The sequence below is a fragment of the Pleurodeles waltl genome, chromosome 12, assembly GCF_031143425.1.
Source record: "Pleurodeles waltl isolate 20211129_DDA chromosome 12, aPleWal1.hap1.20221129, whole genome shotgun sequence".
NCBI classification, from domain to species: domain Eukaryota; kingdom Metazoa; phylum Chordata; class Amphibia; order Caudata; family Salamandridae; genus Pleurodeles; species Pleurodeles waltl.
The window spans coordinates 626287634-626301467 of record NC_090451.1 but is presented as its reverse complement, the minus strand read 5'-3'; the positions used below and the strand labels follow the sequence as shown (position 1 = coordinate 626301467).

At 43.2% G+C, this 13834-nt stretch overlaps 1 protein-coding gene across 1 annotated transcript in view; it reads left to right on the top strand.

The window, feature by feature from the left end:
• Positions 1 to 6560: 6560 nt before the first annotated feature.
• The window catches only part of SEMA4A (semaphorin 4A), a 279310-nt gene continuing 272036 nt past the window's right edge, over positions 6561 to 13834 (top strand). The window contains exon 1 of the mRNA XM_069218012.1: positions 6561 to 6699. The gene's annotated coding sequence lies outside the window, so the exon portion shown is untranslated. The remainder of the gene's footprint in view (positions 6700 to 13834) is intronic.

Below are 13834 nucleotides of genomic sequence, written 5' to 3'. Positions count from 1 at the left end.
CTCTCATAGGCTTCCAAAGGCCAACAACCACTATTCATGGCCAGCACAGGTCGAGTTTCTTTCTCTAAGGACTGTGCAGGAAAGCTCTGAGCAATCAGTTCAATTAAATGGGCCCCAATTGCACATTATTTGTTATGGGTTGTACTACAGCCAGAAAACGTAGTAATGAAACCCATATAAAAAGTAGCAAAGCCAAGAAACCTCTTTACTGCTTTTCCCCTTGTGGCATTGCTGTACCTTTATGTTCACCCAGTCTAATGCCAAATGAGGTGATGACGTACCTGGACATTCTATGGCCTTGGCATGGAAGGTGATGATTGTTCCAGCTCAGCAGCAGTGCTGGATGGAGGCTTCTGGGAAGCTGCTATGTTAGTTTTAGACAGTGGGGAATGCTACGGGGCCATGATAACTGCTGAGAATCATTTTTCCTGAGGCAAAACGTTTTTATGGGAAAAAAGCTTTGTCCAGTTGCTAACAACCCTGGAGATGCACACCACAGAATCACCTGCAGCGAGGTATTTCCTATATGACTCAACCTTACGCGTGTGTGGATACTTATAATCTCACCTTCATTTACAAAGAGACAGTGGGACTTTTGCTTCCCTCCCCTGCCTGGTCTAAGGACAGGATTTACCTACTAGCCACCTGCTCCACCCTACTGGGAGGGGGGCAAATACTTCCCACTCCTCCCACCTTGACGAACAACAAGTTGGGGTTTTAGATAAAAAGTTGGGGTAGCTGCCAAAGTCCCACTCCTCCATAGCACACCAAAAGGAGCAGGTCACGAAGAGTGAAGCAGCTCACAGGCATTCCAACACTCTGACCACTGCTACGAAAAAAGATCTGGGACAAATGTGGGGAAACGGGGTAGCTTAGTTGAAATTTGAAACTGAACCTCAAAGCTCAACCCTTCACCTTAATAAGTGCTCAAGGATTTGTACTGGTATCCATCATGTTTAAATGCACGTAAAATCTTTAGCTGAACCTCTGTAGAAGCGTGACTCCTAGCTCCAAATCACAGTAGGTAAGTCTCATTCTCCAAGCTTAAAATTAGAAATTTGACAGGCTGTCATGTGAGCATTTGACAATGATGTTTTTTGGCCTCCTCATCAACACACAACTAAGGCTTACCGGATGGGAAGGTAGGGGGACCAGATGTTAAACATCTTGCTGGTCATTTGGAAAGATTTGAAGATGCAATCCACGGCAGAGCTCTTCAGATGCCAGAACACGTGCAGGGAGAAACAGCGCCTGTCAGTCATATGTATGCCACCATGACAATCAAGGCAGTCAGATCAACATCAGGACATCTCCACACCATTGAATTGTGTTTTTCCCCATGTGTGTAGTGGCACTGAGAGAACCAAGTCGCTGTTCAATATGATGCAATGTGATAATGAATATATTATTGATGCAATCTAAGCTCCAGCGGGACTGGCAAACTTGGCACGCAAATGTATTAACTTCAGTATAAATATGAGATTAAATAGAGGAAGAAAATATGAAAACCCAAACCCTCTGTTATGAAAAACAGGGTTTCATATACTTAGTTTGTGCTTGAAAGTTTCACTTCTCTATGTTTACCATTTATGAGGTATCCCAAGACATTGGGTAAGAGGGGCAGTAGGTACTCCACTCAACAGCGAGACAATATCCTGCTGAATTAGATGCCATTGAAGAAGACAACAGAATCCCCATCATCGTGCATGGCATGGCAGAGGACAAAAGAACCTTCACTGTACAGAGAATGCTGGATGGAAAATAAATTCTAACCCCAACATACTTCAAAATGGACTGCACAATAACCTCTGACCTTAACTAACTGCCTAGTAACCCAAGATCACAATTAGAAGAAAATGGTGAAATTAAAGCTCAGTTCCCAGCAATCTGAGACAGTGGTTGCAAATTGGGACCCAGCTTTTTGCAACCAGTATCTATTTTTGCAAGCTGACGTATGTACTCACAAGTTGGTTCACAAATAAGTAATCACAAGGGATTGCAGTATGATCTGCCTAATGATTATTAATAATCAGGTTGCAATATTTAACCCTAAAATTGGCACATAGATGGTGGCCTGTAAGGGACAGTGGACCATCATCCCTGTGATTGAATGTCAAAATTGAAACCTTTTTTGTAAGCAGCATGATTTCCTTGAAGTAAACAGGGTTGTTTTTAGACAAAAAAGTAATAATTTTGAAAATATTTCAGTGAACTTTGACAATGGTCCCCTCGACAACTGTACACTCCCCTGAAGCTGCCACACTGATTCTTAAAGGGGAAGGGGTCCAAAGCAACACCCTGATTTGCAAATCGATTACCACGCCAACCATATGTGCACCGGGTTGTGATTGATTATTTGGAAGGGATGTCCAAAACACGCTACTTCCAAATTGATAACCACTTCTAAACCCATTTAGCAAATCAGAAAATGTTTTCTGAATCATTTGGTGTATGAGATAAAGTCTTTTACAGGCTGTAAGCCCCCTGATTTACTGAATTGGAGGGTTTACTACTCGTAAAATATTTGTACTTCTGGACCTTCATTCCTTACTCTCTTGTTCTAACAAAACTACACACTACCAATGTACTGCTTTCAGCCTTTGAAAAAATTGTAACTTTGACAAAAAACATTTCTGAGGCAACTATCTGGCTGTCATCTCAGACTTAATGCTCAGTGGCCACACACATAAAGGCAACAGTAAGAGATGTTATCGTCTCAGAGTCATAAGTAATATCAGAAACTTCCAGCCTAAATGTAATCTGTAAAATTTAGTTTGAGACATGGTTAAATCCTGAACTGAATGTGAAAATGTCTTATAGGCCTTCCTCGGCATGCATCATTGAAAACCACCTCCCACTCTGCTTGCTGCCTCATTGTTAGAACGGGGTAAAATCTGTTCCACCACAACTTCGCTGAGGAGTCAGAGTGTCATGTTTTCAGGCTGCCAAGAATCACCTTCACTTTTCTAGGTTTGTGTAAGGTGCTGCTAGCCAGCCAAGAAGGTCAGATTGACAGTTTCCAGTCGGTGTGGGACTGACTCAGTCACCCACACATGGTGGTGCTGCCGCCCTAAGGAAGCAGTCTTAACCCCATGGTAAGAGTCCTACAACAAGGCATTGGTAAATAGTCCTGATTAAAGCCCTGGACTTTGAAGGTCTGTTAAAAGGGCTCAAACATGTCGACCAGAAATTAGGGTGCCGAGGTAGTAACCACTCCCAATATACACGTGAAGAGTAGAGTGTCCCTAAGGAATTTTTAATCAATAACATAACATTCAAAGTGCTCCCTCAAATATGGTTGAGCCTACCTTGGTTTATAGGGACCACAGTGAGCCCAAATAATGAAGCACGGCACCAATAGGATGAGTGAGGGTCCATAAATAAACCTTTATAGGTTTTATGCTATCCAGAAGGAAGACTTTTTCAACTGAGCTAAGGCTTAGTCATCAGGGTGGTAGAATGCATTAGTGTTCAATTAATATACGTAGGGAGGTAATATCCTGCGTTTCACCTATATCACGCACATATTGTCTCACTATCACATCACCACTAAGGGAATAAAAGTAGAGTTTGGGTCAAAACTGCAATGAGTATTTTAGGAAAAATCTGTGGATATATTTTGGATGGATGGGTGTTTGCAGCTCACTGAAGCAACTGCAACCAAAATCAGCTGAAATAGATGCTACTAAAATGGGGTTTTCTTTCCTTTTTTCAGATGCTTTTGTCAGTGCTTGCTGCCCTGTGCACGGAGCCCTACATCAAAGTTTTTCAGATTTAAAATTGTCCCTCACCAAAGCAGCCAAAAAGAATATGATGAGACAAAAATGCTGCTGTGGGTTGATCCAAAAAGTGACTGAAAATGTCTCAAATCAACTGCTTAATGTTCCAGAACAAACTAATTGTTGAAGGAAGCAGACCCGATGCTCCCTGAAGTAAACATAAAATAAAATATGTGCGCCATTAATATCACAAGTGCTATCCATGTCAAACCAAAGGAAGAGCCAGAATATAAAGAGCAGCGGGAGAAGATAGACCTGGCAGATGTGAGGAGGCATTGAGGATGGTCTTGTGCGCCCTACTGTGTGCAGGCTGAGGCTAGACACATCCAGAGGAAGGTAAATTATCTGCGTCATTGTCGAGGAAGCAAGTGATGCACCAGAGCTTGGAGCTGGGCTCCCATCTTGGAAGCGTTGCTCAGTGCTTAATTTGTAAATACAAAGGTGCCGGTGCCCAAAGCCCTCCTCTTAAACAAGCGGCTGCTGTAATTAAATGTGTGAACATGGAATATTGAGGCAGCGTAATCCTGAAGCCATCTCGGGTTTGTTCAATCCATATAAAGCCACTCACTCCCCCTTCAGCTCACATCTGCAGCTTTTTACTTTCTCCTTTGTGACGCTTTTTCGTTTTTTCCCTTCACCCGTCTTTCCTATAGGTGTCTTTTGCTCGCAGCAAATGCTTGAGGCATAAGAATAAGCCCTGGCCCTCAAATATAAGTGCCGCTACTCAGCACCGGAAACAACAAGCAGAAATTAAGCACTGGCGTTGCTGTATATTTATTTATAAATGTAGTTTTATGAACTGTGTGGTTAGGATACATTTCCACCACTTGATTCCCTGGTTCCATTTTCCCAGTGTTCTGGTGTTCTTGGTCACTGACTTGGATGCTCTTGTCCATCCACACTGTATTGAGTAGTTTCACTTGTTCCACTTTTACATTGTAGCCAAAACAACACACACACACATATTATTTTAGCATGTACTATACGTTTTACCATTACATAGCATTACATTTTTTTTTTTTATAAATGTATCCTATAAGTCTACACGACGTAATTGCAGACAAAATAACTACAAATCTAGGCCTAGACCCAACTCCAATCCTTACCTAATTCTTACCTTTGGGGGCCATCCAGTGTACAAAAAACAAACAGTTCTTTGACAAATCCTGCACCTCTAATAAATACAAACACTAAGGATTCTAGAATATTCCTTTGTTTGATGATGTCAACTGAGGGTTTGAGATCTATTGTGACAGCATTCAACGAGAACCCTCTTTAATACTCAACTGATGATATCACCACAGACCAGTGCTTAATTTGTAAATAAAAACGTGCCGGTGCTAAAAGCCATCATCGTAATCGCGCTGCTGCTGCAATTAAATGTGCGAACACAGAATACTGAGGTAGCGTAATCCTGAAGCAATCCCGGGCCTCCTGAATCTATTTAAAGCCACTCCCTGCCCCTTTAGCTCACTCTTGCATGTTTCTGCTTTCTCCCATTGAGACGCATTTTTTTTTTTCTATTCCACCGTCTTTCCCATGTGTGTCTTTTGCTCGCAGTAAATGCTTGAGGCAGAAAAATAAGTGCCTGCTCTCAAAAATAAGTGCTGGTGCTCCGCACCAGGAACAACAAGCACAAATTAAGCACTGCTGCAAACAATATTATTACTCACAATATCTATGTATTTGTGATGTAAATCAAACCATTGTAACGGAGCACAATTTTCTTGCATGCAATATTGTGGTGATGCACCATTTAACGTTCTTTATATCTTGTAATATCTATATGCTTATATCATTGTACTGCATTAAAATCGTTGATTTCTTCTTTGTTGCTTTTTGCATCCTTATTATAATTTGGTTCCTCATCTGTGAAATGATGTGTTTGTGTGACTACTTGTCCTGTTGTCAGCCTTAAAATTGAGGTGTCTGCTGTTTTGTGCTCCTTTGTGTTAATTATTTTTAGGGAAGGCGGTATCTGGTATCTTTTGCCTGCCTGGAAGACTTGGCTTTGCTGTCTCCCTTGTTGGTGGTGCTCAGAATATTATGCATGTCACAGGGAGGCAGATGGGTAGTTAGACTGGACTTGTCTGTGTATGGAAGAGCAGGTCTAGTCCTGGCAGGCTGTCCTATGTAACGCGCTTGCTTAATCCTGTGACTTCATGTTAATAAAGAAACATTCCAGTTAGATGCCGCATACCACCATCTTTCGCATGGTTTCCAGATTTCAACAAATAGTTTTCTAGCAAAACAAGATCAAAACATTTTTTTTTTTTTAAATAGTACAACACACGGTGCTGCCGCGTAGTTGCCGACATTTGCAAAGCTTAGTCACTTGTCAGCTATTTTCATTTTAATGGGGTGTTAACTGTCACCAATAAGGTTAACGTTTTGACCATACAGTATTCTTTTTTTTAATGGCTAAATACCAACATACTTCTGCCAGAGAATGTGCGGCATTTTGCCGCATACTTTGCCTCATCGTGCCAAGTAATTTATTCAACTCTGTCACAGAATGTGGTTGTTCATTGCTGCATAATTCCAGTGGCCCTGCTTTGGCCACTCCCAAAAATAAATTAGCGTCTGTAGTAATACCAAGGTCGTAATTAGGCCCGTTGCGACAGCGTAAACCTAGGAGTGTCCAAGTGTTGGCGTGCGCGGGCTTTCGGCGCCGGGGCTCTGTTTAATGCAGCGTCACTAATGCCGCGGCCTAACGAGATTACTAAGGGGGAGGGAGGCTGCAGCCTGGGAAAGTACTCGGCCTCACCCGAGGGCCCTAATCAGCTTTGCTGCCTCCACTGCACGCACTGGGGCCGCCGTGTCGAGCGCGCAGGTGTTTCACCTCCCCTCACCTGTCGACGACCTTCTGGGAGGTGCGCCACAGGACATGCCGGCCGCGAGGGGCACAGGCCAGGCCGAGGTGAGTCCCTGTTCAGTGGGAGTTTGGGGGACTTCACGCAGAGTATCTCCCCGCAGGAAGGGCCTTCCACAACCGCGTACACCGCTAGCGCCCCCCAAATAGAGGTGGTGCGCCTGCTGGAACCGACAAGGCACTGTGTATAAACTGAAGCACCGTGAGAAACTGCGTCAGTTGTCGAGCACAACCCACCGAGACACCCCCACGCTACAGCAAAACTATTTGTTTTAACCGAATTAGGACATATAGCTCCTGCTCACCCCTAATTGGAAATACTAAGGATTTCCAAGTAGTTCTGACTGGATTGTGGCACACACGCAGGTACCTGACACTGAATGACCCTGCCCCAGCCCTGCCTGCTGTTCTGAAGCAACATCTTGTTGCAAATTCTTGCGATTTTCCTGTGGGGTGTTGTGGGGTGAGGAGGTCTCCAGTGGACCCAGGAGCTTAGACTCAAAGGGGGGTGTTTGTGGTGTTGCACCCGCCCAAATAATTGCTGAAAGGGAGGTTCAGGGAGACCCTACAGGGTCTGTCAGTGTCTGAAGAAGAAACAAGATATACTGTGTGGGCTCTAAATTCTGTGTTGGGGGTGGCGAGGCGCTGGGCTTGGAGGGCGCATGAAGGTAAAAGATCCTTAGAGAAACTAACTGAGAAATAAAGGGAGTGGGGATTTGATAAAACTAAGTTACTTAGGTAGAGAATCCAGTTAGTAATTTTATATCACTTTCCAATGTCTGAAATCTGATATGCTCGTCCAACATCCACAACATTATGCCACAGAAATGCGTTTCTTAAATTAGTGACATACATTTAAACAAAACGTGTCGCAGAGGCCACAAGCAATGACAGGACCTGGTGCTGGAACTGACCAGCATTGAACATGACATGATGCATATCTTTCATAAAGTGAGCTTTCACCATATTGATATTAAAGCTGTTTATAATGCTGCTGAGTAGATCCTGAAATATGTTGAAAATGTGGACTTTTCATCTGCACAACTGGCACAAGTTAAAGAAACACACATCTAGACACTGAAGAACATAGACAAAACGGTGAATAAAACCAGCTATTTTGGGCCCAGCATTGTATGAATAGCTATTTTGCCTTCTGTGATCAGGAAAGTTTTCATGGTAATACTTTGTTTTCAGATTTTCATACGCTTGCTGAAGATGACATTATTTCTGGTGCTGTTTGTGCCTAATTCTTATATAATACAGAAACAGCTTCTTGGGCTGGGCTGTTTTCCTGAAGCCTTTTCAGGGGGTAGCCAGTTTAATGATGATACAGGAACATGTTTGTGACATCCTTTTTTTGTTGGGTACACTCCAATGCTTATTGGGAAATCTCAGACTCACCCCTTGAATGCCACTGACCAAGCTAGGCCCCTGCTTTGCTCAGCCATAATTGTGTGGGCCTTGTGAAACCATCGGGCAAAGTTGATAGACTATAGTACTGCTTGCACAGAGTGACATTGGGACCTATTCACAACAGCATTTTAGAATGCGTAAAATGGCACTCATGTTGTACTCCCTTACGTACTCCCACAAGCCTTTGTGAATTGCCCCCAACACAGTTAATAATGTGAATGTTCATATATTGTTAGAACAAATAAAAAGGACTGCATACTCTTTGCACTTTTAGGTTTCGGGGTCAATTCACCAAGCCATGTAAAAATGTAAAGTAGTACTCCTTTAAATTACTTTCTGTACCCTTTTGAACTTTTCATACATTTTTGTGAGTTGGCTTCTATGTTTTGAAATGTTGGAGAGCTGGGGAACGAGGGAGTGCCACTGCCTGAGATACTAAGTACAAGCTTAGCTGCCTCCTCGTGTCCTCTTTGGCTACTAGTCTGATTATCCTATTTATTGGCAGTCATCAGCCAAGGAGAAAGGGTTTGTCTTGAGGACTGTGCATATTTATCCAATAGCTCTACGACGTGGTTACAAGTCTCAAATTGTTTGCCTATCAAGTGATGGGTGACATCATATGACACCCTGAGCCAAACCAGACTTTTAAGCCATTATTCACCCGCATGTTTTTATTATTGTATTGTAATAGTATTTATATAGCGCTTACTACCCCTGATGAGGCATTGAAGCGCTTTTCGGCGAGTAGCACGCTACTCCGGAACCCAAAAGGAATTAGTGGAGGATTAACATAGGGAAATATGAATTATGTCATTATAAATGGAAATGCAAGACTACAAATCCTAGAATGCATAGTGTTGTTGCTTTAAAAGAAAAATACGACTTGAAAGGAGGTGCTGCACAGCACATAACATCCCTTGGATGCTATGAGATTGTTCTGTATCTGGTGTACGGAATACTTGGTTTGTCTTGGGACTGGGAACCTTGAAATTAAGTACAGAGCAATAGTGTGTCACTTTCCGTATGACCAGCCACCCAATTCTGACCTAGGTTGTAGCTGGCAAAAGATTTTCCCCTGAGGTTACAACGTTGGAAGTCACAGCCACATAAAACAAACATTAACTTGCGTTTATAGCAACCTCCTGCAGGCCACAGCACCCGTGGGTTGATAACTAGCTTGTGAGGTTAGGTCGGGCGTGGAATTCAGTGGTGTAACAAAACGCGAGGGTGTCCCCCTGCAAGATATGCTCCCCACACTCAGATCAGTAGGGGCTGAGAGGGCTCACTCCAATATCAGTAGGCCTTGGTGCCCCCTCACCACAGTGGTTGCGGGGGCCTCGGTTACAGCCGTGGCTTAGTTTGTAAAAGAATGAGTACAGGTGACCAAAGCTCTGCTGAGATCACGGCTGGCGCGTTAAATGTCAGAACACTGAATACCAAAGCTGTGTAGTCTTCAGTCCACCTCTTGCCTCTATCTCATTCTTGCACATTTCTCTGTTCTCCTTTTGTGACATTTGTCCAACTTTTTCTTCCTCCTTCTTTCACTTTGACTGTTTTTCTCTCTATTACTCTCGAAAAATGTCTTATTAGGAAAAATAAATGCCATTCCTAAAAAATGAGTGCAACTGGCCTGTCCGCCTTCACCCGCCAACCACTAGCTTAAATTAAACAGTGTTAATGACCTAACCTTGTTATGAATTGAAGGCCTGGACTTCCGCCCTAATGTGGTAACATATTTCCTTGCAGACACAGAATGGGTAGATCAGGCCAAATTGTAAGTACCTGAATAGAAAGCAAACAGACATGGACTATGCCAGTAATTTTGGCTTTTTTACAATGAAAGATGTTTGATGGAAGAGGTCCTTTGGTTTGAGACCATCAAAATGTTCCCTCCAGCACATTGGTAGTATGGGCTATTAGCCCTTCAGTTGTCAAAGTTTTCTTTTCGTCCTTCTCTTATTAGTGGCAGCTGCTCCAGGCTAGACTTGGATACTTGTCCATCCAGACTCTATTGTCTTCAGTATTAGTCTCTTGGCAGTAAATGCCATTAAAAAGGTACATTTCTATGACTTTCAGCATCATCCTCTGGAGTATCTCAACCCTCTTCATGAGGGTCTGAGCTGGGTCGGGAGCTGATTACAGGGTGACTGATCTGCTGGTGGTCGGTGCCCTGTAGCCCTACTGTGTGGTTGGTTGCGCGGTGCCTTGATTATGGATGGGACCGGAAGTAGTTCCCTGGTGACAGCGTCAGCATATTTACCACTCACACTGTATTCAGCTGTGGGTTATATTCATGCTTGTTTAGTTTGATGCAAATATTTTTTGGCAGACATGCCGGCCCTCGCCAGGGGATTGTAATACTGACTATTCAGATGTAAGACCATTGAGAGACAAAATATCAAAAGGTAAGTGCAAATAGGGAAGTATAGGTTTATTATTCCTTACTGAACATCTATGAACATTGAAGACACAGCATAGGCACATATATGTGGAGTTAGGAATAGAAAATCTAGACTTACCTGTCAATATTTTTTTTTTATATTTTGTTTTCGATGCTCTGTCCAATTGATAATGGGGGTTCGATATTCATGGAGTGCACCTCATTGGGGTGTGTATTGAACATGTCTGAATCTCTTACCTGCATTGTGTGCTTTATTTTTTTATGCAAAATATTTCTCAGTATTGTTACAAAGTCTATTTGTACAACTTGTGACATTCAATTTGTTGCTGTTGTGTGAAGTAACCATAAGGTGTGTCCCAGTTTTAAGTACCTTAAAACTTGTTGTCACCTTCCTTAACATGCTGTTGGGAGGTAGAAGGTGATACTTGAACTTTTTTCCACAAACACTATCCACACCAAATCTGTGTCCTTTTTTCTAGACATTCTGAGGAACCCAGGCTTGATCCAGGAAAGCCATAGATTTTTGAAAAGTAAACACTATTCTGAATTTAGCATGGGATAATATGTGTTGTTAGATCCTTCCAGGTTTTTCCAAAGAGACTAACTGTTGAAAAAAAGAAATATTGAAAATAAGCAGGAAAAAATAGCCATTTGTGAAAAAGTTTTCATCTGTAACATTTTGTCATGATGTCCGATTTACAAAAGCAATATACCATTACATCCGCCTGACACCTCTGGTTGCAGGGATAAATAGAGTTTGTAGGTTGTCCAAGATATTGAAGTACCCAGAGCCAACAACTGGGCAGCACCACACAATAGTATTGTGTGGTGTACTGAGCATGGATCAAATCATATGGGGAAATATTTAGAGTGAAAAGTGGTATCAAGGAAACCTGTGTGTTTCTGTAATGAGCACCAGATTTGGAGTTTAGGAGCAGTGGTTATTTGTACATCTTTGAATTTATGGATACCTGCACTGGCATGTGATTCAGAGAACATTTTTCAAGATGTCTTCTGTCTTACACACTTGCTTACAGTTGAAATACACAAATGCAGCAACTTTCTAATGGGTTATAACAAATGTTCTACTATTCTACGTTAACCACATGTTTTCCGATAAAAATAGTACCTCACTTGTGTGGGTAGGTCTAGTGCCCACAACAGGAAACAGCCCAAAACACAACATGGACAGATGGCATTTTTCAATGTTGGTAGCTGTGGATTTTGAAACCTAACTCAGCAAGCACCTAGGGCCACCTAGGAAACCTATACATCTTTGAAAACTAGACCCCTAGGATATTCCAGGATGGGGTGAGGAAAACTTCCAGACTCTATAGAGAGCCACACATTTCCTACAACCCCGCATTCCCCAAAGTCTCCATATAAAATGGTAACTCACTTCTGTGAGTGGGCCTAGGGCCCAAAAGGCAACATGGACACATCACATTTTTCCTCTCAAATCTGACTCTTTTTTGCAATGTGGGTAGCTGTGGATTTTGGGCCATAGCTCAGCTGGCACCTAGGGAAATCTAGTAAACCTGCACACTTTTGAAACCTGGACACCTAGGGGATTCCAGGGAGAGGTGACTTACATGGCTCTACTAAGGGTTTCTTACCCAGAACCCCTTGAAAACCTCAAACGTTGACTAAAAACACACATGGTCCTTGCACTTCTGTGTAGGAAACATCCAGAGTCTGCAGAGATCCTCAAATTTCATACCCCTTAGAGGTCCCACATGTCTCCTGATACCAATGGACCTCACTTGTGTGGGTGGCTAAAAGGCCCTAAAGAGATCAGGAATAGGTGGAGCTGCTGTATTTGGGGATGTACTGGGCCACCACCCATGGTAACCCGCCAACCACAGACATTTGTGAAAACTAGACACCCAGGGGATTCCGTGGTGGTGTGCCTTGTGTGAATCAAACAAGGTTTTCTTGCTCACAATGCTCTGCAAACCTCAAACCTGGCTAAAATCACATATTTGCTTTACATTTCTGTATTAGAAACTTCTGGAATCAGGTGGAATCCACAAACTCCCTACCACCCAGCAGCCTGTTGTCTAGTGGGCTTTCTGCTGCCTGGGGAAGATTGAGGCAAATCATCCCCATCTGCCCCCCGGGGGTCAGAAATTGGCTCAAATGCTACTGCCACATTTTTAAGGGGTGGGAGTATGACCATGCCCATGATTGGCAGTCCCTCCCTATTTAAAAAAATCCCTGGTGTCTAGTGGACTTTCTCCTTTCACAGGGGGTGTATCAGGGGTAATTACCTCAATCTGCACCCCATGAGGGGAGGAAGACTGACTTTTTTAAGGGGAAGTGGCAGGAGTACTAGCCCTTACCTAAGCGGCCACTTTCCCAATCTCTGGTGCCTAGTGGGTGGAACCCTCCTTGAGGAGTGCTCTTCTGTGGCAATCCTCAAGCTGGGCTCCACTAGGTAGAGAGGAGATTCTCCTATTTCCAGCAATACCACTTCCAAGAGAATCAGTGCTCAGTGGGCTGAGATGTGGTCCCTGAGCACTGATGCAGTGAAAGTAAAATGAGCCTATAAGCTCATGTTGTAAAAATTTATTGTAATGATGTGAGCCGATCCTGCACGTTGATCACTATTACGGTAAAGAAAAACCTCTTCCTGAGCAGCCAGAGGTAAAAATAACATAAAGAAATCCCCCTGGTGTAAAGCACCAGGGGTGCCTTTATAGACCTCCCAGGGTCAGCCAATGGCCCACAGACGCACATGGGGGGTAGTGCAGCTGTTACCACATGTAAGGGTTAATGCATGTCTATAGTCAATTAGGGATGGTGGTGCCGTTTTTGGATTGCCTACATTTTTGGTCAAGGCATTAGTCATTTGGTTATATTGTCAGGGACACCATGTTTGTAAATAAGCATTGCCATATGGTGTGACATATCAACCTGATGTCATCATTCAAAAGTGGCCAGCAGGTCACGGGTTTCTCAACTCCAGGTGTCCAGGTAGAGGTCTGTTTTTATCTGAAAGCACTGAAACCACCCCTACCCCCCAAGCAAGCAAAAACCATAAGGAAAAGCTGTGAAACCCCTCCTATCTGTGCTCCCACGCAGCACAGAAGTGGCAGCAATTTGGCAGTTGGCATAAATTAAATCCTCACATAGGTGTAGTGGCATGTCATTTCTTCATCTTTTCTCCAGTTTGGAGTGAGGTGAGAGAAGTCATCCTATATCAGACGCACCCCCTACAGTTTCCAGTCAGAAATGCTGCTCTCATTTCCCCTAGGCCTAGGAGTGTTTTGCCTTCATAAGCTATTAGTTCCTAGAACAGCACTCTTTGGGAGGTCACACCTGGGAGGTCTACAGTACCCAAACCAGGGTCTACTCGAACCATTAAAG